This window comes from Garra rufa, chromosome 22 (genome assembly GCF_049309525.1).
Source record: "Garra rufa chromosome 22, GarRuf1.0, whole genome shotgun sequence".
In the NCBI taxonomy this organism is placed as follows: domain Eukaryota; kingdom Metazoa; phylum Chordata; class Actinopteri; order Cypriniformes; family Cyprinidae; genus Garra; species Garra rufa.
In genome coordinates this window covers 35,028,129-35,053,430 of record NC_133382.1, presented here as the reverse complement: position 1 = coordinate 35,053,430, position 25,302 = coordinate 35,028,129, and positions in this window count along the sequence as shown.

Genomic DNA, 25,302 nt, shown 5'->3' with positions numbered 1-25,302 from the left:
AAAAATGTCACCTGCGTGGCCTTGGAATTGTGGTTAGAGCAATAAAGCTGACAAACATCTCAAATTGATGCAGTTAACTCTTTGTGCTTGCGTAAATTGAAATGAACATGTTAACCTGGTGTTATTTAGATCAAAATTGTGCTATTTTATTGTGATTTGATCAGTAAAGAGTGAAAATTGTCAGCTCGTGCTGATATTAGAATAGAAGTGTTTGCAGCAAGAGTCTGTCAGAGTTGTAGTTCGGCCGGTGCAGTTTTCGTCCCCTCAGCGTGTTTCTCAGAGACATATCATTGCGCAGCATGCCATTGACCTTTTGACACACCACCTGCACTTAGGTACTTAAAATAGCAGGTGCTGAAAGACCAAATGCCACGGCGGTTGAGGAAAAAAAATGTAATTTTCTGAAAAGGTGGGATGTAGTGAATGTGCAAGTTGTGTATGTAAGGGCTTTCTTTCATAAGATCAGATTTTAGTTGTTTTAGTTCCCTCTAAGCATACAGTTGAGATCAAAAGTTTACCCCCCCCTTATTTTACCAAAATAAGAGGGATCATACAAAATGCATGTTGTTGTTTATTTAGTATTGACCTGAACAAGATATTTCACATAAAAGATGTTTACGTATAGTCCACAAGAAAAATGTATAATTGAATTTATAAAAATTACCCTATTCAAAAGTTTACATCCCCTTTATTCTTAATACTGTGTTCTTACCTAAATGATCCACAGCTGTTGTTCATGAGTTCCTTGTTTGTCCTGAACAGATAAACTGCACGCTGTTCTTCAGAAAAATCCTTCAGGTCCCACAAATTCTTTGGTTTTTTAGCATTGTTGTGTATTTGAACCCTTTCCAACGACTGTATAATATTGAAATCCATCTTTTCACACTGAGGACAACTGAGGGACACATATGCAACTATTACAGAAGGTTCAAATGCTCACTGATGCTCCTTTCAAATTTGAAGATCAGGGTAAATTTAACTTACTTTGTCACCTGGGAAACAAGTAACTATCTTCTGCAGCTTCTGAAGGGCAGTACTAAATTAAAAAAAAATATATAATATTTAGGCAAAATAAGAAAAATGTAAAGTTTTCAATGCATGTCGTTTCCTTCTGGAGCATCAGTCAGCGTTTGAACCTTCTGAAATAATTGCATATGAATCCCTTAGTTGTCCTCAGTGTGAAAAGATGCATAGTCATTGATGGAAAGAGTTCAAGTACACAAAAATGCTGGAAAACCGAATCATTTGCGGGTTTAACAGTTTAGGACAAACAAGGCACTCATGAGCAACTATTACTAAACAAAAACAAAACAAAAAAGATTCTGAAAGGGGGGTGTAACATTTTGACTTCAACTGTAGATATGCTTTTTCAGAGTCTTTCACAAGTTGTAAACCGCATCTTCTGTACCTGTGCCAGCACCTCTAATGAGGATTCTTTGAAGATCAGATGGAGAGACATTTCCATACCAGCTGTCCATCAAATGCATTAGAAGAAGTGGCTTAAGAAAGTGTTAGCAATCTCTTCACCAGTATTTTGCTAAATACAGGTTAATACGCTGTATTAAACATTTAACGAGAGTGCAATTGGCCGTAGCAGATCATAGCACTCTGTACAAGAAATATGAATTACCCTCTATAAACTTGTCTCTCGTCTGAAATGCATGCTGACATCACTAATGAAAACAGCCGTAACCCCTGTCAGAATTCTTAAAGCGTGTTCTGTTCCAGCATGCCGCTTGCTAATGGTTAACAGAGTTTGCCTCATCACTGTAGCGAGGTTGGAGCGTGCCGTGCGTGCATGATGCAGTTGGCGGGCAGCCCTGCACGTCTGCCACCGGCTCCCCATATTGATAAAGACGGGGCGGCCTCCCTTTGGCCCTTTTCCTTTAGGAGCACAGCTCTGTTTGATGCCACTTCTGCTTTTTAGTGATCGCTCCTCTATCTTTCTCTTCTTTGGCATACACTTTCTCTCTCTCTCTCGCTGAGATCTGAGCGGAGCAGTAATGTTAAGAAGGACAACTCGCTTCCAAAGTTGCTTTTGTTGCAACTCTGTGTGGTTATCCTCTCTCTGTTTATCTGATGTTAAAACCGCTGAAAGTACTGAAGTGGACTGCCGTGAGCTCTCAGAGAATTCATGGGAATGCTCTCTGAGATGCTTCTGGGAACTCTACAAGGTTGTACATACTTGTAGGCAAACATCGATTTAGACTGTAGGGAAGCCCTGCTGAAAAAAACATCTAAATCCAGCCTAGGCTGGTTAGCTGATCTTAGCTGGTTTAAGCTGGAAGTAGCCGGTTTTAGCTGTTCTCCCAGCCTGGCCGGTCAGGCTGGTTTTAGCTGGTGGTTTCCCAGCCTGGCTAGCTAAGACCAGCCTGACCAGCCTGGCCAGGCTGGGAAAGTGGCCAAAACCCCTCTAAAACCAGCCTGCTGACCAGCTATGACCAACTAAAACCAGGCTGGTTGACCAGCTAAAACCAGCCAACCTGCCTAGGCTGGTTTTAGCTGTTTTTTTCACCAGGGAGAGTGGATCAGTTGTACTGTCAAACCCTTAATCTAGTAAAATCTGTGGTATTTCTCACAGTGAGTGTGATGGTGGACATCCAAATCCACAATAATTGTATAAATAATACTGTTTTTATGTCACAAAATGTAGTTTTAAGAGTTTTAGGCAAGAACACTCATGCACTCATGAACCTGCCGAGATCAGCCTTACCTTGGCTAGTTCTTCTTGAATTTGCCGCTGACTCTGATGTCTCTATAGTGGTTAAACATTAAATATAATTCATCAATCTAATGACCAGTCTTTTGTCTCATTAATCTATTATTTGTTCCAGAGCCAAAAGATTTGGCTGACATAAATTATATTTTATGTAAATTTAGTCCTGTATATCAGAGCGCTGCCTTTGTACTTTTGACTGAATTGCCTAGCAACTTTAATGATGGCTGTTGTTATTTATTACATATTATAATATATAGTATTCAGTCACGATGTGATTATCTACATCTTATGTATATTATAGATTTTTTATGTTGTAGATTTTATGGAGCAGGTTTTATAAATATTCTATATATTGTACTATGCATTGTGGTTGAATTGACAATGTTAATATCCATGATAATTGATGAACTATGAAATCATGTTGTTGTGTATATATAATTATTATTATTATTTTTTAAATGTGTTAGATGCTATCAGTGGCTCAGCTAATACTACTAATTTACAAATGTGACCCTGGACCACAAAACCAGTCTTAAGTAGCATGAGTATATTTGTAGCAAAAGCCAGCGATACACTGTATGGGTCAAAATTATAATTTTTAAATTTATGCCAAAAATCATTAGGAGATTAAGCAAACATCATGTTCCATGAAGATATTTTGTAAATTTCCTACCGTAAGTATATCAAAACTTAATTTTTGATTAGTAATATGCATTGCTAAGAACTTCATTTGGACAACTATAAAGGCGATTTTCTCAATATTTAGATTTTTTTGCACCATCAGATTCCAGATTTTCAAATAGTTGTATCTCAGCCAAATATTGTCCTATCCTAACAAACCATACATCAATGGAAAGCTTTTTCAATTTAAATGAGCAAATTGACCCTTATTACTGGTTTTGTTGTCCAGGGTCACAAATAATATTTCACAATAGAGGAAATTGAAATGGCACAGCTTAATCTTAATGTAGGGCAAAAAAAAAAAAAAAAGTTATTATTTCACCATCAAGTTGTTCCAAACCTGTATGGTTTTCTTTATTCTGTTAAACACAAAAGAAGATATTATGAAAAACATGTGTAACAAAACAGTTGCCGGTAGCCATAGCCTTTCACAGTATATTTTTCCACACTATCGAAGTCAGAGGCTACTGGCAACTGTTTGTTTTCCAACATTCTTAAAATATCTTACATCTTTCTAACAAAAGAAAGAAACTCTCAGGTTTAAAACAACTTGAGGGTGAGCTAATGGTCTGTCGAGCAAAACGCAACCTCTCGCTCTTATAGCAAGAAATATTCACAGCTCATATTCAGATAAGTCGCTCATTCCCCTCAGGCTGAAATTCTAGAATCACCCTGATCATCGGTATGAATATGTACTATTTGTTGGATTTCCCTTGGTGTTGAAATCAGTTTTAGCATGGGTTTTGATTTGTGTGTGTGTTTGTGCATGTTTGAGTTCATTCTGTAAGCATTAGGGCATGCCTGCCTGCATTTGTGAGTCTGATACAAGCTCCCCGTGGGATTAATTTCCCAACTGTATGTGCATCTTTCCAATTCCCTGCACATACTGCTGTAACATCATAAAAAAGCTGAGCTCTACTGAGTGTAAACTACACTTCAGCTCAGGCGCGCTTCCTACCTGTTAATGAGGCCTCCGTCAACATCCTATCCTACCTGCCTCAGCCGACGGGCGTTTATGAGCTGCTGCAGTCAGTGCAATGGGCACTGCATAAAGAAGCGCTGGCTTATTGTGGTCCTGAAGCCCAACCATTAATCTGGCCCCTTTATCTGGCCCTCCGAGTGTCTGGCCATCATAATTTATACCATTCAGAGTCTTGAATTTATACCATTCAGCACACTACACTCTCCATATCTCTGCTTGTTATTTCTGTATATGGACTTCAGCCACTGATCTGCTTATTTTTTACCTCGGCCCACACAGAGCCAAGGTTTTTTTTTCCCGTCCTCGTCTTTTGCATAGAGAAAAGAGCATTTGGCTGAATGGGGACCATATATAGTCAATTGGGGCCAAAGGAGTGCGGCCTTTGTGCTGCCGGAGTTCTGGATACAAAGTCAATGTGTTCCGTAATGAAACCACAAGGGTCATTGTGTTGCAGAGCCAAGGCTGGAGCGCATCACGTCGCTCAGTTTCTTACTGCAGCATCATAAGGCTCTGTGAAAGAAGACCTTTAATTCAGTAGTAAAAGTCTTACTGATCCCAAACTTTTGAGCGGCAGTGTATATTTATTAGTAATATAAATATTATTTATTTATAGTATTACTCATTACATGTTTAAATTTATTAGAGTATATGAATAAAACTACTTTTAGAATATTTTTTACATTATTTATATATATATCTATATATATATCTGTTTTCCACCTGTTGAGTTGATTAAAAAAGCTGTTTCCAATGAATCAGGGTAATTAGGATGCTTTAGAACAGCTAGGACTATTTGAAATGGTATAGAACTTTGGATTTTCCCATAGACTGTGACAGTTTGCAAAGGGTATGAATAACCACATTTGGACATGCCACTTTTTGTTCAAATGTAAATAAAAGCTGAGAAATATTTTTTTTCCACAATGATGCCAATAGCTAAAAATACATTGTATGGGTCAAAATTATTGATTTTTCTTTTATGTCAAAAATCATTAGGAAATTAAGTAAAGATCATGCTACATTAAGATTTTTTGTAAAATTCCTACTGTAAACCTATCAAAATGTAATTTTTGATTAGTAATATGCATTGTTAAGAACTTAATTTGGAGAACTTTAAAGGTGATTTTCTCAGTATTTTGATTTTTTTGCACCCTTAGATTCCAGATTTTCAAATAGATGTATCTCGGCCAAATATTGTCCTATCCTATCAAACTATACATCAATAGAAAGCTTATTTATTGAGCTTTCATATGATGTATATATCTCAGTTTTGTAAAATTTAACCTTATGACTGGTTTTGTGGTCCAGGGTCACATATTTGTATTTTGTTTTCTTACATTGAACTAGTGCATATTGCACTAGTGCATATAGTGTTTGCTACAAGAATATAGAATCTAAATAATAAAACAAGCATTTCCATTTGCAAGGCATGACAACTGAACATAAAAGTTTCAGTGTCAACAGAGAGCTAACCCAAAACTCCCTCATACTGTCCCCTGACTTGGCATCTTTATTGTTAAGCCCTTCTTTAGCATAAGATTTGTATCCTTCTCTTGTGTACTGGCATTCACATAGTCTGTAGTGCACTTGTGTCAAGTTGTCTCAAAGTTATCAAAAAGTATTCAGCCTATGCTTTTGCATTAAACATGTCGGGAGAGTTCTAGCCCTCAAATCTACCCGCAGGTCCAGTGTCTGTGTGTGTGTGTGTGTGTGTGAGGATGTGCCAGAACACTGAGTGTATTCACCCATGAGAGAAAGAAAGAGGAAGAGAGAGAGCAAGAGTGATTGAGAGTTCCAAAGATTGAGGAAGACAAGGCAAAAATGGCAGTCACAGAGTTCAAATTTGGAAGAAATACATAAAGGATGGTGGCCGGCTGTCATCTTAAATGACTAATAATGGTAAGATCACTTAGATTAGTCAGCTTATAGAGCTGTACCACTGCGTTAGGCTAATGCCAGCAAACCTGCTCCTCCCGGCAGGGGTCAATTGATCACTGTGGGGGGGCGAAGAGGCTCTTGAAGCAGGCCAACCTGCCGTGAAGGAGCCCTGAAGGGCAGAGACCCCTCTAGTCTGGAGGAAGAAAAAACGTGTAGGTGGAAGATTTAGCTTCAGAGTACAAATGTGGCCTGCAGTTAGACATGCCAGTGGAGATCATGCCACCTAAATAGAGAAGAACTTGTGTGGAAGGACAGCGTTGTGCTGTGAAAGCTGGTTCAGCTGTGGTGTGGTCGGACCCTTTAACACAAAGCAATCTTGAGATTTCATAGGTGTGACCATTTGAATCTTTGATTTCTGCTTGTATGTTCTCCAACGTTTATTGCCCAGACAGACTCAGCATGCTCACAGAAACAAAGCTGAGTGATTCAGTTGTGGAACTAGTTGCTAGATTTATGTTGTCAAGGTTTGTGCTATTGAATCTTTGAAAGATGTGAAAGTGCTTTGTTTGAGGCAATTAATAGTAAGTGAATTGTGCTTTATTAGGGTGAAATAATAATCTTTATTTATCTGACACATAAGAGAATCTCAATAGGATGACATTGACATGCACACTAAATACAAAATATAAAGAAACTGATTAAATTGATATAAAGTGACAGTAAAGACACTAGTTACAAAGGATTTCAATTAAAAATAATTATTTTATTATGAACTTTCTATGCAATAAAATATATATATATAATTTTAAAGGTAGGTTTATTTTAACAATGAGAGACAGAATAACAACAACAACAAAAAAATCCAGAAAAACGAGTACATATGATTCTTTTGGGTCTTAATGAAAAGTCTATAATATACTTTGGTTAAAAATTCTCAATAGTAGTGTAAAAAAAACACCCCTTTACCTTGTCAAAATCAGCTCTGCAGAAAATCAACTCATTCTATTGCATGTTCCTTTAAATGCAAATGAGATCTGCTCGCCCCGCCCCTCTCTTCTCTCTATAGTGATGAGCCATTCTCTGCATCCCAATGTTCATACTTATTCTATGGCCTTAAAGGAACTCTCCACTTTTTTTGGAAATAGGCTCATTCTGTAACTCCCCCCAAGTTAATAAGTTGAGTTTTAACCATTTTGAAATCCATTCAGCTCTTCTCCTGTTCTGGCGATATCACTTTTAGCATAGCTTAGCATAGATCATTGAATCCTATTTGACCAATAGCATCACGTTCAAAAATGAACAGCGAGTTTTGATATATGTCCTATTTAAAACTTGACTCTTCTGTAGTTTTATTGTGTACTAAGAATGGCGGAAAATGTAAAGCTGCGATTTTCTAGGCCGATAAGATTAGGAACTACACTCTCATTCCGGCGTAATAGTCAAGGAAGTTTGCTGCCGTAACATGGTCGAAGCAGGCGGAGTAATATCATGCAGAGCCTGAAATTAGTTCCCAGCTAGGTTAGCATTTGCACATGTGCTGCGTGATATTACTGCACCTGCTTCGACCATGTTACGGCAGCAAACTTCCTTGACTATTACGCCGGAATGTGAGTGTAGTTCCTAATCTTATTGGCCTAGAAAATTGCAGCTTTACATTTTCTGCCGGTATTAGCACACGGTATAACTACAGAAGAGTCAAGTTTTAAATAGGACAAATATCGAAACTTGTTGGTCATTTTTGAATGCGATGCTATTGGTCTAATAGGATTCAATGATCTATGCTAAGCTATGAAAAATATGATATCGCCAGAACAGGAGAACGGCTGAATGCATTTCAAAACGGTAAAACTCAACTTAACTCGGGGGGAGTTAGAGAATGAGCCTATTTCCCAAAAAAGTGGAGTGTTCCTTTAAAGTATGTACACTTTTGAGTGTGTAGTAGAAGAGTAGGCAAGCTTTGGGACATACTAACACGTGACGTCACACAACTGCGTCTTTAACCTGTCACAGTAAACTGGCCTGTCAATCATCTTGTCACAGTTAACATCCTCCACATTTCATTTAATTTAACATCCTACTGTATTAGAGAGAACATTATGGTGCTTTTAACATTGTAAATAAATACATCTTTGAAAGATGTTACAGTGCTTTGTTTGAGCCAGTTAATACCAAGTCAGTTTTGCTTTATTTGTCTGACACAAAGCCAACGAGAATCTCATTAGGATGACATTGAAATGCACACTAAATACACCAATTAAAAATGACAAAACAAAAAAACTACATTAGTTAATAATAAATCTATTCATTAAAATTGATATTAAGCGACAGTAAAGACACTAATAATGTTACAAAGGATTTAAATTTAAATTAAAATCTGTTTTTTTAACTTACTATTCATCAAAACATATATATGTCGTGATTATTATGCTGCTTTAATGTTGTAAATAAATAAATAAATTAATTTAGTTAATAAATAAAATGTTGCAGACCTTTGTTTGAGCCAATTAGTAGCAATATATTTAGCTTTATTCAGGCAAAATTTTAACCTTTATTTATCTGACACAAAGCTAAAGAGAATCTCATTAGGATGACATTGAAATGCACACTAAATGGACAAAACAAAAACTACATTAGTTAATAATGCTTTTATTCATTAAATTGATATGAAGTGATAGTAAAGACACTGATAATGTTACAAAGGATTTCCATTTAAAATAAATTCAGTTATTTTGGACTTTATATTCATCAAAAAAAAAAAAATTGTGGCTATTAAGCTGCACAAGTGCCTTTTAACATCATAAATAAATAAATAAATCTTTGAAAGATGTTATAGTGCTTTGTTTGAGACAATTAGAAGCAAGTCAGTTTTGCTTAATTTACAGTAGGATAAAAAATCTTTATTTATCTGACACAAAACCAAAGAGAATCTCAGTAGGATGACATTGAAATGCACACTAAATACACCAATGAAAATGTACAAAATTAGATAATAATGCTTTATTCATTAAATTGATATGAAGCAAAAGTAAAGACACTGATAATGTTACAAAGGATTTACATTTAAAATAAATGTAGTTATTTTGGACTTTATATTCATCAAAAAAGTAAAAAAAAAAAAAAAATACCATGACTATTAAGCTGCAGAAGTGCCTTTTAACATTGAAAATAAATAAATAAATCTTTGAAAGATGATATACTGCTTTGAGAAAATTAGAAGCAAGTCAGTTCAAAAATCTTTATTTATCTGACACAAAGCCAAAAAGAATTTCAGAATGACATTGAAATGCACACTAAATACACCAATTAAAAATTACAAAACAAAAACTACATTAGTTAATACATCTATTCATTAAAATTGATATTAAGCGACGGTAAGGACATTGATAATGATACAGAGGTTTTCTGTTATTTTAACTTTCTATTTATTAAAAATATGTATATTTTAAACATTATGCTGCACAAGTGTTTTTAACATTGTAAAAAAAAAATGCATTAATATTTTTGAAAGATATTACTGTGCTTTGTTTGAGCCAATTAGTAGCAATACATTTAGTTTTATTAAGGTGAAATTTAAATCTTTATTTATCTGACACAAAGCCAAAGAGAATCTCAGTAGGATGACATTGAAATGCACAGTAAATACACCAGTGAAAATGTACAAAACAAAAACTACATTAGTTAATAATACTTAGTTTTAATAATACTCCAGTTGATATAAAGTGACCGTAAAGACACTGATGATGTTACAAAAGATTTCAAAAAGAAAAAAACACACTTGTTCAAATAAGTACATATATATGTGTGTGTATATATGTATACATACACACACACTACTGCTCAAATGTTTGGGATCGGTAAGATTTTAAATGTTTTCAAAAGTGTCTTATGCTCATCAAGGCTGTGTTCATTTGATCAAAAATACAGAAAAAATGTAATATTTTTGAAATATTATTACGATGTAAAACAATGTTTTTCTATATTAACATACATTAAAATTGAATTTATATCTCTAATTAAAGTTAAATTTTCAGAATCATTACTCCAGTTGTCAGTGTCACATGATCCTTAAAAAATCATTCTAATATGCTGATTTATTAACAATGTTTTCTGCGTAATATTTTTTTGGAACCGGTGATACTTCAGGATTCTTTGATCAATAAAAGGTTAAAAAGAACAGCATATAATTAACATAGAAAGGTTTTCTAACAATATACATTACTGTTCAAAAGTTTAGGGTCAGTACATTTTTATTCTTAATTTAAAAAAAAAAAGAAATTAATACTTTTATTCATCAAGGATGTGTTAAATTAATAAAAAGTGATAGCATAGATTTACATGGTTAGATTTAAAGATTTATATTTTGAATAAATGCTGTTCTTTTTAACTTGCTATTCATCAAAGAATTCTGAAAAAAGAATCACAGGTTTAAAAAAACAGGCAGCACAACTGTTTCCAACATTGATAAATCTAATAATAAATCAGCATATTATAATGATTTCTGAAGGATCATTTGACACTTAAGACTGGAGTAAAAGCTGATGAAAATTCAGGAATAAATTATATTTTAAAGTATATTAAAAAAAACAAAAAAACATTATTTTACATTGTAATAACATTTTGCAACATTTTTCTGTATTTTTGATCAAATAAATGCAGCCTTGAAGAGCATACTTATGTTTCTTAGAAAACCTTACAAATCTTACCAATCTCAAACTTTTGAGCATCAGTTTATATATTAAATATGTTTTTTTTACATGTTAATAAATAAATATGTTTGATACAAAGCAGTTATTTTAAATTGTTAAAAAAAATACAGTATAAACTGCTTTGCAGCCTTGGTATGCATGTGTTTATTAAACATTTTGATGAACTTCAGCAGTTTTGAACTACAGCCAACTGTATAACACATTTCATACCATGTTTAATTTATTACATGGATTTCCCAACTAATATCAGTGCAAAACATTATAAATAAAACTTTAGTGAGTACTCATTGTTTAGAAACATGGCAACGGTTGTAGAGGTGTGGGTTTTGTTATTTATGTGGGCTGTGTTGTTGGAACTGTTGGTTTAAATCATTAATACAGTATATATATATATATATATACTTTGTGTTATGGAGGTTTCTTTCCTCAGTAATTCTTATCTTCTCTCTAAATCTAGAGAGTGTTTCAAGCCAGTGACTCAATGACTAAATTATGGTAGTCAGAAGTCTGGCCATACAAGAGGTTCAATGATGCCAGACTAAACAGTCCCTCAGAAAGCAACAAGACTCATGTTCTCTTTGAGCTGTTTGTTATATTTCCTCAGACAGAGAAGCAAAACTTTTGATTAGTGGTGTTTTGGTGCACTCGGCTGGCTACTTAATTCTCTATAGTGGCTTGTGTGTGCTTGTTGTAATCCCATCTGCGAAAGTTCAAGAAGCAAGAATTATTCAGCATCCATCCGATCGCTCGTCCGCTTTCATTCTGTTATTTAGCTGTCTGTCTTCGCCTTCATTTCGGTTCAGTGCTTATGATGTTAGCTGTTGAATTGGCCGTGCAGACAGAGGGCTGTTTTCTGTAATGGGGATGGCAGCTGCCCAAAGATGGCCATTGAACTGCCAGGACAGTCTGTGACATACTTTTGTTTTCATGCTCGGCCAAGCTTTTGTTAGCAGTGATGCTAATTGACTTCGGAGTTATTGCGCCGAATTTGAACAGCATAGCAATGAGAGAAATGACTACTGTCTAATGACGGACTTGGCTAATACTCATATTTCAATACAGTCCACTACAAATAGATAAATGCATTAAAGCTATTAAGTGGGCAATACATTTTTCATTTTAGGACTTGATGAGGTTCTATATCTGTTTAAAAGATTTAAGTCTTGTGCTTATCTTATGTGACTCCGAAACAATAATAGGGTGATGTTGATAGCCACAAGCATCCACGATACAGCATGACAAAAAAAGATTTGTGAAGTAGTGTTTTGTCATACTTTAAGAAAAATAAATTACTTTCTGATAAAAACTGAAAAATTAGTTTGACATCCAAATGATCAGAACTGAATAATTCACTAAAATGAATTAAAGTAACAGTGTCTTTAAATATGTTCCCTCCACTCGCCTGCTTGCATCCACAATACAGTTTGACAAAAAAAAACTTTTGTGATTTAGTGTTTTGTCATATTTGATGGAATAGAAATCACTCATTTCTATTAAAAATGTGTGAATTTGATCTGGTCCAAGTAATGACTCAAATAAACCTTGACTACCAAATGAATCTGAATGAAATAATTTGCTAAAATGAATGAAACTTCTATTTTGATTAATTTACTCTGTTTTTGAATGTTCCCTTTGCTCGCCTATCAGTGTGACAAAAAATGACTTTGATCTGGACCTAGTAATGATTCAAATGAACCTTGACATCCTTATGAATCTGAATTGAATCATTCACTAAAATGACTCAAACTACTCTTTTGATTCATTTACAGTGCCTTTAAATATATTTCCTCCTCTCGCCTGCTTGCATCCACAATACAGTGTGACAAAAAACACTTGTGATGTAGTGTTTTATCACACTTGCAGGAAACAAATCACTTGTTTCTGTTGAAAAACCTGAAAGAAGTGTGTGAATTTGACCTTGAACTAGTAATGACTCAAATGAACCTTGACATCCAAATGAATCAGAAATGAATCATTTGCTAAAATGACTCAAACTACTCTTTTGATTCATTTACAGTGCCTTTGCATATATTTCCTCCTCTCGCCTGCTTGCATCCACAATACAGTGTGACAAAAAACACTTTTGATGTAGTGTTTTATCACACTTGCAGGAAACAAATCACTTGCTTCTGTTGAAAAACCTGAAAGAAGTGTGTGAATTTGACCTTGAGCTAGTAATGACTCAAATGAACCTTGACATCCAAATGAATCAGAAATGAATCATTTGCTAAAATGACTCAAACTACTCTTTTGATTCATTTACAGTGCCTTTGCATATATTTCCTCCACTCACCTGCTTGCATCCACAATACAGTGTGACAAAAAACACTTGTGATGTAGTGTTTTATCATACTTGCAGGAAACAAATCACTTGTTTCTATTGAAAAAACTGAAAGAATTGTGTGAATTTGATCTAGTCCTAGTAATGACTTAAACAAACCTTGACATCCAAATTAATCGGAATTGAATCATTCGCTAAAATGACTCAAACTACACTTTTGATTCATTTACAGAGCCTTTAAATATATGTCCTCCACTCGCATGCTTACATCCACAATACAGTGTGACAAAAAACACCTGTGATGTAGTGTTGAATCACACTTGTAGAAAAATAAATCACTTTTGAAAAACCTGAAAAAAGTGTGTGAATTTGATCTTGAACTAGTAATGACTCAAATTAACCTTGACATCCAAATTACAGTTGAATCATTTGCTATAATGACTCAAACTACACTTTTGATTCATTTACAATGCCTTTAAATATATTTCCTCCACTCGCCTGCTTGCATCCACAATACAGTGTGACAATAACACTTGTGGTGTAGTGTTTTATCACACTTGTAGGAAAATAAATCCCTTGTTTCTGTTGAAAAACCTGAAAAAGTGTGTGAATTTGATCTTGAACTAGTAATGACTCACATGAACTTTAACATCCAAATGAATCAGAACTGAATCATTCACTAAAATGAATCAAAATTCATTTTTGATACGTTTAAACTAAGTGTCTTTAAATATATTCCCTCCACTCGCCTGCTTGCATCCACAATACAGTGTGACAAAAACACTTGTGATATAGGAAAACAAATCACTTGTTTCTGTTGAAAAACCTGAATTTGATCTTGTTCGTAAAGACGAACCTTGACATCCAAATGAATCAGAATTGAATCATTCACTAAAATGACTCAAACTTCTCTTTTGCTTCATTTACAGCGCCTTTAAATATATCCCTTCATTTGCATACTTGCATCCATAATACAGTGTGACAAAAACACCCGTGATGTAGTATTTTGTTATACTAAATCACATATTTCCAGAAAACACCACTATTTTTAGCAAGCCACTAGTAACCGGCACTGTTTACGAATCCTCACACTCACAAACACACTCTTTCTTCAAAAGCACGGGTCTCAGTGGGTTAGCTTCATGTTTATGAGAGGCCCAGTGGGGGTGAGAACTTCCATGCTGTCATTGTGGCTAGAAAATGGCCCTCCATTCCAGGGCGGCTTCAACAGCGAGCGTCTGCCATATAGCTAATGAGTGTTCACCTCACTTTTTCACTACAACAGTGTTCTCAAAACGAGTTCATATGCAGTTTAAGACGGGGCTAAGATGCAGTTTCTAATAAGTTCAAGACAGATGATGATAATACTTGTGTGGGAAATGACTGCGGAGTTGAGAAAGCACAAAATCGGGTATTATTTTTGGTGACTGTCTGGGGCGAGTTTGTGAGCGTGTTATTTATCGTTCCGGAGTCTAGGTGTGTGTTCCTGAGCTCTCACACTCTCCCGCTGTTCTCTGGGGGATTGAGCTTGTCGGTGGTTCCAGCACCTGCTGCTGTAACAGTAGATGCAGCTTTACGGAGAGATGAGGAAAAAAATCTCCCACTGAGCAGCGGGGAGAAGAAAATAATACGTGAGGCTTTTTCCACCATCTCCAAACCTGCATTCTGTCTCTCTATCCTCCACACCTATAACGCAGTCGCATGTAAACAAGCGCAACGATCGTAACAAGTAACTCTTCGCTTGCTGCGCAACTTTTCTGCAAGCAAACACTACACGTGATGAAGACGAGGCCGGGTTTGGCAGTGCTAATCTGTAGTGACAGGGTCGCTAATGCTGAGAGAGACTGCTGCTAACACTCATTAACCACAAGAATGAGTGAAACTGAGTGTGTGTGTCGCTCCGAGGGCTTGTGGATAAGTGTGTGTGATGAGCACAGATAAGTGGTCTCCCAACGCTGAAGGACGCAATGAGGTAATCTTGTGTCAGATAGGTACTACACCTGCTGAGAAGTGCTCTAGATGTGTGTTTGTGTGTGGGTTTTGCTATCTGCAGAGACCAAATGTAGCGACAAATATTGTGAAACTTAAGAAAACATCATTCTGTGGTTTACATTGAGCTATAGACATGACAAAATAGTGCCTTGCTTCATTCACAAATGCTAAGGTTAAGGTTTAATGTATTTTTATTATTATATATATCTTGCTTCATGTGAGTTTACAAATCAGTTGAAGATGCAGTGAGGTGGGATTTTCTCATCTGTTAAACACAAAAAGCTTAGTTATGAGGAAAGAAAGTCAAATTGTGAGATGGTAACTTAAAATTTTGAATTATAAACTTAGAATTGCCAGAAATAAAGTCAGAAACGTGTATTATAAGCTCCAAATTCTCCAAATGTAATGTTTTGTTTTTTTTTTTATCTCGCACTTTTGAGGTTTTCCTCACAATTATTATTTCTCTCAGTTTTCATTTGACAATTCTAAATTTTTTCCTGGAATTTTGAGTTGGCATTTTGAAAATCTGTAATTTTTGTTTTACAGTTCTGACTTTTTCTGGAATTTTGAGTTTTTACATTTCAAAAATCTGCAATTTTCATTTCACAATTCTGACTTTTTTTCTGGAATTTTGAGTTTAAATTTCGAAATTCTGTAGTTTTCATTTGACAACTCTGACTTTTTTCTGGAATTTTGAGTTTAAATTTAGAAATTCTGTAGTTTTCATTTCACAATTCTGGAGTGCTTGAAATTTTGAGTTTACGTTAGAAATTTTGTAGTACAAATCTGACATTTTTTTTCTAGGAATTTTGAGTTTAAATTTCGAAATTCTGTAGTTTTCATTTCACAATTCTGATTTCTTTCCCGCAATTTTGAGTTCACATTTAAAAATTTTGTAGTTTTAATTTCACAATTCTGACTTTTTTCCTAGAATTTTAAGATGATATTTCGAAATTCTGTCATTTTTATTTTACAATTCTGACTTTTTCCGGAATTTTGAGGTGTCATTTCACAATTCTGACTTTTTTTCTGGAATTTTGAGTTTAAATTTAGAAATTCTCTAGTTTTCATTTCACAATTCTGGAATTCTTGGAATTTTGAATTTACGTTCGAAATTTTGTAGTTTTCATTGTACAAATCTGACTTTTTTTTTTCTAGGAATTTTGAGTTTAAATTTCAAAATTCTGTAGTTTTCATTTCACAATTCTGACTATTTTTTCCTAGAATTTTAAGCTGATATTTTGAAATTCTGTAATTTTTATTTTACAATTCTGACCTTTTCCGGAATTTTGAGGTGACATTTTGGAATTCTGTAGTTTTTAATTTACAATTCTGACTTCTTCCGGAATTTTGAGGTGACATTTCGGAATTCTGTAGTTTTCATTTCACAATTCTGACGTTTTTCTTGAAATTTTGAATTTACGTTTCGAAATTTTTTAGTTTTCATTTTACAAATCTGACTTTTTTTTCTAGGAATTGAGTTTACATTTCAAAATTCTGTAGTTTCCATTTTGCAAATCTGACTTTTTCCCTGGAATTTTAAGTTTACATTTCAAAATTCTGTCATTTTTTCCCTCAGAGTTTATGTCTCTTAGTCCAGGATTTTTTCCCTCTAAATTTTATTCATCAAGCAATTCTGAGATTATGTAATTGGCAGTTTATATCTTCTATGCAAGTCAATGGGGTTTCTGCATCATGATTTAAAAAAAGGAAAAATTCTCTCTCAGAAGTGTTCTAAATGCATTCTAACCTTTGTGAATTATCTGTGTCTTCACACTATAGTTTACTTTACACGCCTCCACCTTTTCCCTGTTCAGTCCTGGGGGCCTGAGCATAGATTTCCATTACGGCTTTGCTGTCGGACAGAGTAAGGGCTTCCTCAAGCATGCTGTGAAGATTAGCCAACACGCTTCCTGATGGGGAAAAGGATAAAGCTGAAGAAAAATCACAGAATGCCCTCATTTTATCTTGTCTTATCTTCATCTCTCTATCACTCTCCCCTCATGCCCATTTTCTCTTCTTTGCTCTGTCCTTGTCCCTTAAGACAGGGGTGAGAATGCTCACATCACACAGTTCATTCTGGAGCAATCACTGTATATTTATGTATTATCTCCCAGAAGTGCATCATGGGAAGTGTGTGAACTAGAGTCGATGGGGCAGGCCAAATCCTATTAGCATACTTGAGCCTTGCATGTGTAATGATCGATGTAATTCTGAGCATTTTCTACACTGTTTTTGAGAGAAAGCATCCAAATTCTGAATGAAGTCATAGCAAAACAATGACTTTTTGTCATCATTTGCTCACTCTAAAGTTCAGTAAAGATGTAAAGATGTTCAGATTGTTCACAAATCTGCTAATATTTCTTGTCAAGACATAAGTAGCATTGCAAACTGCCCCAAATTGCTTCATACCACATTGATTTGCAAAGACGAATCTTGCATATTTGACTTTTTCGCATTCACCTTTAAAAGAATACTTTTTTTCCCCTGACTTGTTCTTTCGAGGACTCTTTCCCTTTTTTTGTAATGGTGAGGAACAGCGAGTAGTTGTTCATCATGGCGTTGTGGCATTTGAGAAGACAGTGCTGATATTTAGGCTGTGTTTAAACCCTGAGCATGGTGGTGGAACACTTCTATACAGAATGCAGAACGCGGCTGACTTTGGAAGCCAAGCTCTGTGAAAGGTGTTTGGAAATGCACTTTGGATTATTTATACGGTTTGATTAGATTGGACGGATAACCCCCAGGTTGACTTGACCTCTAAAGAAACCACTATTATATTCAGAGGATATGAGGCGCTGTGCAGGTCACATTAGATATTTATCTACTTTAGTGAAAAGCATTATTATTATATGTATGTATGTATATAATTTTTACTTACTGTTATTCAAAATAATAATAATAATAATAATAATAATAATAATTATTATTATTACTACAAGTTGTGTTGTTTTATTATATATTGTATATATTCATAATAATAATAATAATAATAATAATAATAATAAACTATTATTATTATTATTATTATTATTATTATTATTATTACAAGTTGTTATTTTTTATATTAAACAGTTGTTTTAATTTATTAAATTTATTAATTTATTACATTTATTAAATCATTTGTATATATGTATTCATTTTTAGTAATAATAATTAATATTATTATTATTGTTATTATTACAAGTTGTGTTATTTTTTATACTTAGCAGTTTAATTTATTTAAAACATTGGTATAATTTTATTTATCAAAATTATTAGTATTAATTTATTAATTCATTTATTATTATTATTATTATTATTATTATTACTATTATTACAACTTTACAAGTTGTGTTATTTTTTATATTTAACAGTTTTCATTTATTTAAGAATATTATTATTATTATTGTTTTTATTATATTGCTGTTATGTTATGTTATATATGAAAATTATTTTATTTATTGAAATAATTAGTATTTATTTATAATACTATAATAATAACAACAGAAAATATAATTAATAATAACAACAGTAAATATTATTATTATTATGAGTTGTGTTTTTATTTTTAACAGTTATTTTAATTTAATACAAATTGGTATACTTTTATTAAAATAATTAGAATTTATTTATAAATGTATTTATAATAATGTTAAATTATTATTATTATTATTATTATTATGATTATTATTATTATTATTTTATTATATTGCTTTTATGTGCTCACTATGACTTGTTATATATGACAATTATTTTATTGATTAAAATAATTAGTATTAATTATTCTTATTATTAATAATAATAACAACAATGTTAATTATTATTATGAGTTGTGTTTTTTATTTTTAACAGTTATTTTATTTATTAAATTTGTATAATTGTATAATAATAATAATAGTAATAATAATAATAATTGTTATTATTGTTATTATTATTATTACAATTTGTATTTAAAAATATATAATTTTATTTATTCAAATATTTAGTATTTATTCATTATTTTATTATTATTATTAATAATAATAATGGTAATGATGATTATTATAATTATCACAGTTGTTAATTTATTTATAAAAACATTTGTATTTATTTATTAAAATAGTATTCATTTATATTATTATTATTTATTACTGTTATGTGGTTATATATGAAAACGATTTGTGTTTGCCTCCCTCTTTTGTTTGTTTTTGTACATTGTCAAAATATGAGCCTAAATATTAGCATATATACAGATTGAATTCTTCAAATTTACATGAATTAATTGTTATTGTTACATGCTGTTTAAGAGTTGTTTTTTGTTTCCAGTGCCCCTGCAGGACTTGTTGATTTAGAGGCTGTATCTAATACACTTCGTCTTTGTATTCCAGCACATTTGTAGATTCTGTGTACGTGTTTGTGTGCTTCTCAGTGCATCTGTTTTGTTTGCCCCATGATGCCTCGTAAATTCTCCACAGTGTGACTTAATAGCAGCAGTGATGGCTGCCGCTGGCCCCTGGGGATCTCAGTTTCACCTTAATTAAGATCAGCATTAAACTGGGGCCGCTGTAAAATCACCATGAAAAAAACCCAGGGGCCCCAAGGCCAGCTCTGGCCATTAAAGTACCGTGAAAGCAACTCATTTCTGTGTTTACTCATTAGTTGTTTGGATTGTGCAGCGCAGTGGTAATTTGTTAAACTGGGTGCGAGTGATAGTAATACTGAGGTATGGCTCCAAAGCTCAAGAAACGGATTACTCTATTACTCTCTATAATAAATGCAGAGAAAGGACTTCAGATTGTTTTACATTCGATGACCTAATGCTGTTAATGGCAGTGTAGTTAAAATGCTGTCATTGTTTAATCACTCTCATTTAGTTTCAATAATGTCCTGATCATTTTTTTTCCAGTTTTGCATGTAAAAGCACCTTAAGACTAGTCCATATGACAAGCATTTGTGTGAGGAATGTTAAAATGTTACTCACTAGCATGTTCGTGAGAAATGAAACAGTGTATGGTGATTGAATCATGATTGAGTCAGATCTTCAGAAGAATCTTAGAAGAAGAAAGAAAGACAATCAATAAACGACTACATTTTTTTTTTCTATTCCTCACACAAAGCTACCATATAGCTTCAGAAGATATAGTGCACAAGTCATATAGACCATATGTTTCTTACTTTTTGGTGTTTTGGATTCTTTTTTAAGCTTTAAGCTTGCCTCTGTTTATTGTAACAGTAACACTATTTTATTTATTAAAATAATTACTACTTATTTATAATAATAATAGCTATTCTTTATATTTAGCAGTTGTTTTAATTTATTAAATAATGGGTATAATTTTATTAAAATAATTAGTATTTATTCATTTATTTATTTATAATAATACACTATTATTATTATTATTATTATTATTATTATTATTATTATTATTATTATTTTATTGCTGTTATGTGGTCACTATGAATTGTTATATACTGTATAAACATTAATAATTAGTACTTATTTATAGTAGTAATAATAATAATCATAGTTATTGTTATTGTTATTATTAGTAGTAGTAGTAGTAGTATTTATTTATAATAATAACAACAGTAATTATTATTATTACAAGTTGTGCTATTCTTTATATTTAACAGTTGTTTTAACTTATTAAATAATTGGTATAATTTTATTAAAATAATTAGTATTTATTTATTCATATATTTATAATAATAATAATAATAATAATAATATATTATTATTATTATTATTATTATTATTATTATTATTATTATTATTATTATATTGCTATTATTTGGTCACTATAAATTGTTATATATGAACATTATTTTATTTATTAAAATAATTAGTACTTATTATTATTATTATTATTATTATATTGCTGTTATGTGGTCACTATGAATTGTTATATATGAAAATTATTTTGTTTATTAAAAAAGTATTTATTTATAATAATAACAACAGTAATTATTATTATTACAAGTTGTGCTATTCTTTATATTTAACAGTTGTTTTAATTTGTTAAATAATTTGTATAATTTTATTAAAATAATTAGTATTTATTTATTTATTTATAATAATATAATATTATTATTATTATTATTATTATATTGCTGTTATGTAGTCTCTATAAATTGTTATATATGAACATTATTTTATTTATTCAAATAATTAGTAATTAATAATAATAATAATAATAATAATAATAATAATAATAATAATAATAGTTTTTATTATTATTATTATATTGCTGTTATGTGGTCACTATGCATTGTTATATATGAAAATTATTTTATTTATTAAAAAATAGTATTTATAATAATAACAACAGTAATTATTATTATTACAAGTTGTGCTATTCTTTATATTTAACAGTTATTTTAATTTATTAAATAATTGGTATAATTTTAATAAAATAATTTGTATGTATTTATTCATTTATTTATAATAATATATTATTATTATTATTATTATTATTATTATTATTATTATTATATTGCTGTTATGTGGTCACTATGAATTGTTATATATGAAAATTATTTTATTTATTAAAATAATTAGTATTTATTTATAATAATAATAATAACAACAGTAATTATTTTTATTATTATTATGAGTTGTGCTTTATTTTTAACAGTTATTTTAAGCTACCATATAGCTTCAGAAGACATGAAATATAGTGCACAAGTCATATTTTTAGTGATTTTGATTCTTTTTTTTTTTTTTTGAAGCTTTAAGCTTGCCTCTATTTATTGTAACAGTACAGTTTCCAACAAATCTTTCATACATATAAATGTTCTCAAGACTCAGATGACCACTAAAGTGTCACTCCATTAAACCAACCCTCACCGTGCTATCCTTATTTAATGAGGACAACCCATTTATTGTCCTGTTTTATTATAACCCTCAGGTCTTCATTATGTCCCACAATTGCATTTGAAAGGAAATCATATGTAAAGGTCACCTGAAATATGATGCTCCTGTAGATATCTGAGCACTGTTACACGCAATTTTCTTTGCCTGACACTTTAAAATATTGAAATATTCAGTTTTGGATATTAATAGGACATACTAGGACAAATGTGCAATGCTCATAGACTAAAGGTATTTTAAATAGCTTGACAAGACTGTGTGGGCATTTTAGACATTGTTCATCATTGAAGAGGTGGCTGAGGTCACAGAGGTTATAGGTCAGAGGTCATGTTCCCCTCTAGCTATTTATCTTTGTCATTCTCTTTTGGTCGCTGTGGAAACAGGCTGTGGGAATGTCAAAGCCTGGATCTGGTCATCTCACCCATGGTACCGAATTAACCCAAGGAGAATTTAGCCCAGGTCAAGAGCTCCATTTAAATTGAGCCTGGGAATTTCAGGGTCATTTGGTTTAAAATTTGCTGAATTTTGTTCTGAGGAGAGTGATGTTAAATGATACAGCAGTACATCTGCACTAAAGGGTATGTGATTATTTATTGATCTGAAACTTGATTTAAGAATGATTCAAGCTCAGTTCAAGTGTAAGGCTACATATTTTTAAAGTTGACTTATTAGTGGGGTGTCTGATCCAGTAGATACATATTCAACAAAATAATTGTATGAATGCCATTTTAGTGCACATTTTAAACCATCATAGCCCTGAAAAAAATAAAAAATAAAAAATAAAAACCGTAATAGTATGAAATATTTTTGCGATTTAAAATAGTGGTTTTCTATTTTAATACACTTTAAAATAGAATTTATTCCTGTGATGCAAAGCTGAATTTTCAGCATCACTCAAGTCTTCAGTGTCACATGATCCTTCAGAAATCATTCTGATATGCTGATTTATTATCAATGTTGGAAACAGTTGTGCTACTTTATATTTTTTTTGCAACCTGTGATACTTTTTTTCAGGATTCTTTGATGAATAAAACATTAAAAATAACAGTATTTATTTAAAATAGATATCTTTTCTAGCATTATATAAGTCTTTACTATATATTTTTTTAATCAATTTAACACATTCTTGCTAAATAAAAGTATTAATTTCTTTTAAAGAAAAAATTACTGACCCTAAACTTTAAACGGTGGTGTGTGCTGTTACAAAAAAGTTGTGTTTTAAATAAATCCTGTTCTTTTTAACATTTTATTCATCAAAGAATCTGAAAAAAATGTCACAGGTTCCAAAAAAACGACATTGATAATAAATCAGCATATTAGAATGATTTCTTAAAGATCATGTGACACTGAAGACTGAAGTAATGATGCTGAAAAGTCAGCATTGCATCACAGGAAAATATTCTATTTTAAAGTATATTAAAATAGAAAACCACTATTTTAAATTGCAATAATATTTCACAATATTACTGTTTTTCAACATAAAAAACAGCTTTGACAAGCAAAAAAGTCTTCTTTAAGAAACATTAAATTACTGATCCCAAACTTTTGATCAGCAGTGTATTTGGATGTTTTTAACCACTGCCTTGCGTCTTATATTTTCTTTCTTTTCTTTTCTTTTTTTTTTTTTTTTTAGTGCCTGGTGCTGTGAGGGTTGACATTTTAAAACATTCTGTCTAAAAATTGCTTAATGTTACTGTCAGTTTGCGTGAAATATCATAGCAACCCAAAAAAAGTAGGACAGGTTTTGATTTTATCAGCTAGGAATTGATTGGATTATGAAAAATGATATAATATAGCAAATTGTTGAAGAGGAGGGGTTAAAAAAATAACAGAATCCGAGTTGGTTTACCAACAGAACAATAATGTGCACTGTAAGACCACAAAAAGTAAATAGTTGATTTTGATTGGATCGTAACTAACATATCGGACCAATCAGAATAAGCTGGAGGCGGGACAAGTGTGGATTTTTGTTTTATGCCAAAAATCATTAGGGTATTAAGTAAAGATCATGTTCCAGGAAGATACTTTGTAAATTTCCCATGGTAAATTTATCAAAACTTAATTTTTGATTAGTTGCATTGCTAAGAACTTCAATTGGATAACTTAAAAGGCAATATTCTCGATATTTAGATTTTTTTTTGCACTCTCAGATTCCAGATTTTCAAATAGTTGCATCATGGCCAAATATGATCCTATCCTAACAAACCATACATCAATGGAAAGCTTATTTATTAATATATAAAACACCCTTATGACTGGTTTTGTGGTCCAGGGTCACATTTTAAAAATCCAAAGCACCTTTCTCCACCATAAAGACCTTTTCTGCATTTGAAAGGTTCCATGGATGTTCAAGGTTCTTCATGGAAAGAACCTTTATTTTAAGAGTGTATTCAGTCTTTCCTGGAACAACTGTCCTTATCTGCTATAGTGTCGAAGAAAGCTCTTCACACAGAATTGTACAACATATCATCAAGAAGCCACCACAACTTTTTAGTACATTTACTGAGACGTGTCTTAAGATCCCTGTGTTCTGCTCTATTTTATTGCTTGCCAACTTGCATTTTTGATGCAACAATGCACTGTGTTTTGGCCCCCTGAGACAGAATGAGGAACTAGTAGTTCAGGCATCTCCAGTTCAGATTTCTCTGTTTGCTTTCTGCATTCTCCTCAGCTTTCATGCTTGTGTGTGTGTACTATGTGTGTGTGTGTGTACATGAGTGCATGGCGGGCTTTTCTCATTAGTCTATCTTAGGGCCATAAGCAACCCTTGCATGGCTGCCCTTGTGCCGGCAGGGCCTGCGACAGGCCATGAAGAAATATGCTTGGACCATACGGTGATGGAATCGCAGTAATGAATGCAGTCTGCCAGTCTAAAGCCCAACCAGAGCGGCTCTTGTGCTTGTTTATTTCTCCTTTCATTTCAGTCCTTTCTGTTTGTCTTGCTGCACTCATCATGATGATATTAGCATTTGGTGTGTAATATGATTATCTCTTCCTCTCTGTAAGAAGGGTTTATGGCCAGTGGTCTTTGATTTGGTCATTTATGCATGTTTCATCAACTACAGGCACTTTTATGTCCCAGGGTTGAGTTTTATTTAAATTAACAGATTATGTATTTATTTAATAATATATCTGTAGGTCACATTACAGCTGACATACCTTCATTATTTATTTTTTACTTTTTAATGGTAAGATTTTATTGTATTTCCTGTCCCATATGTAGACTTTCAT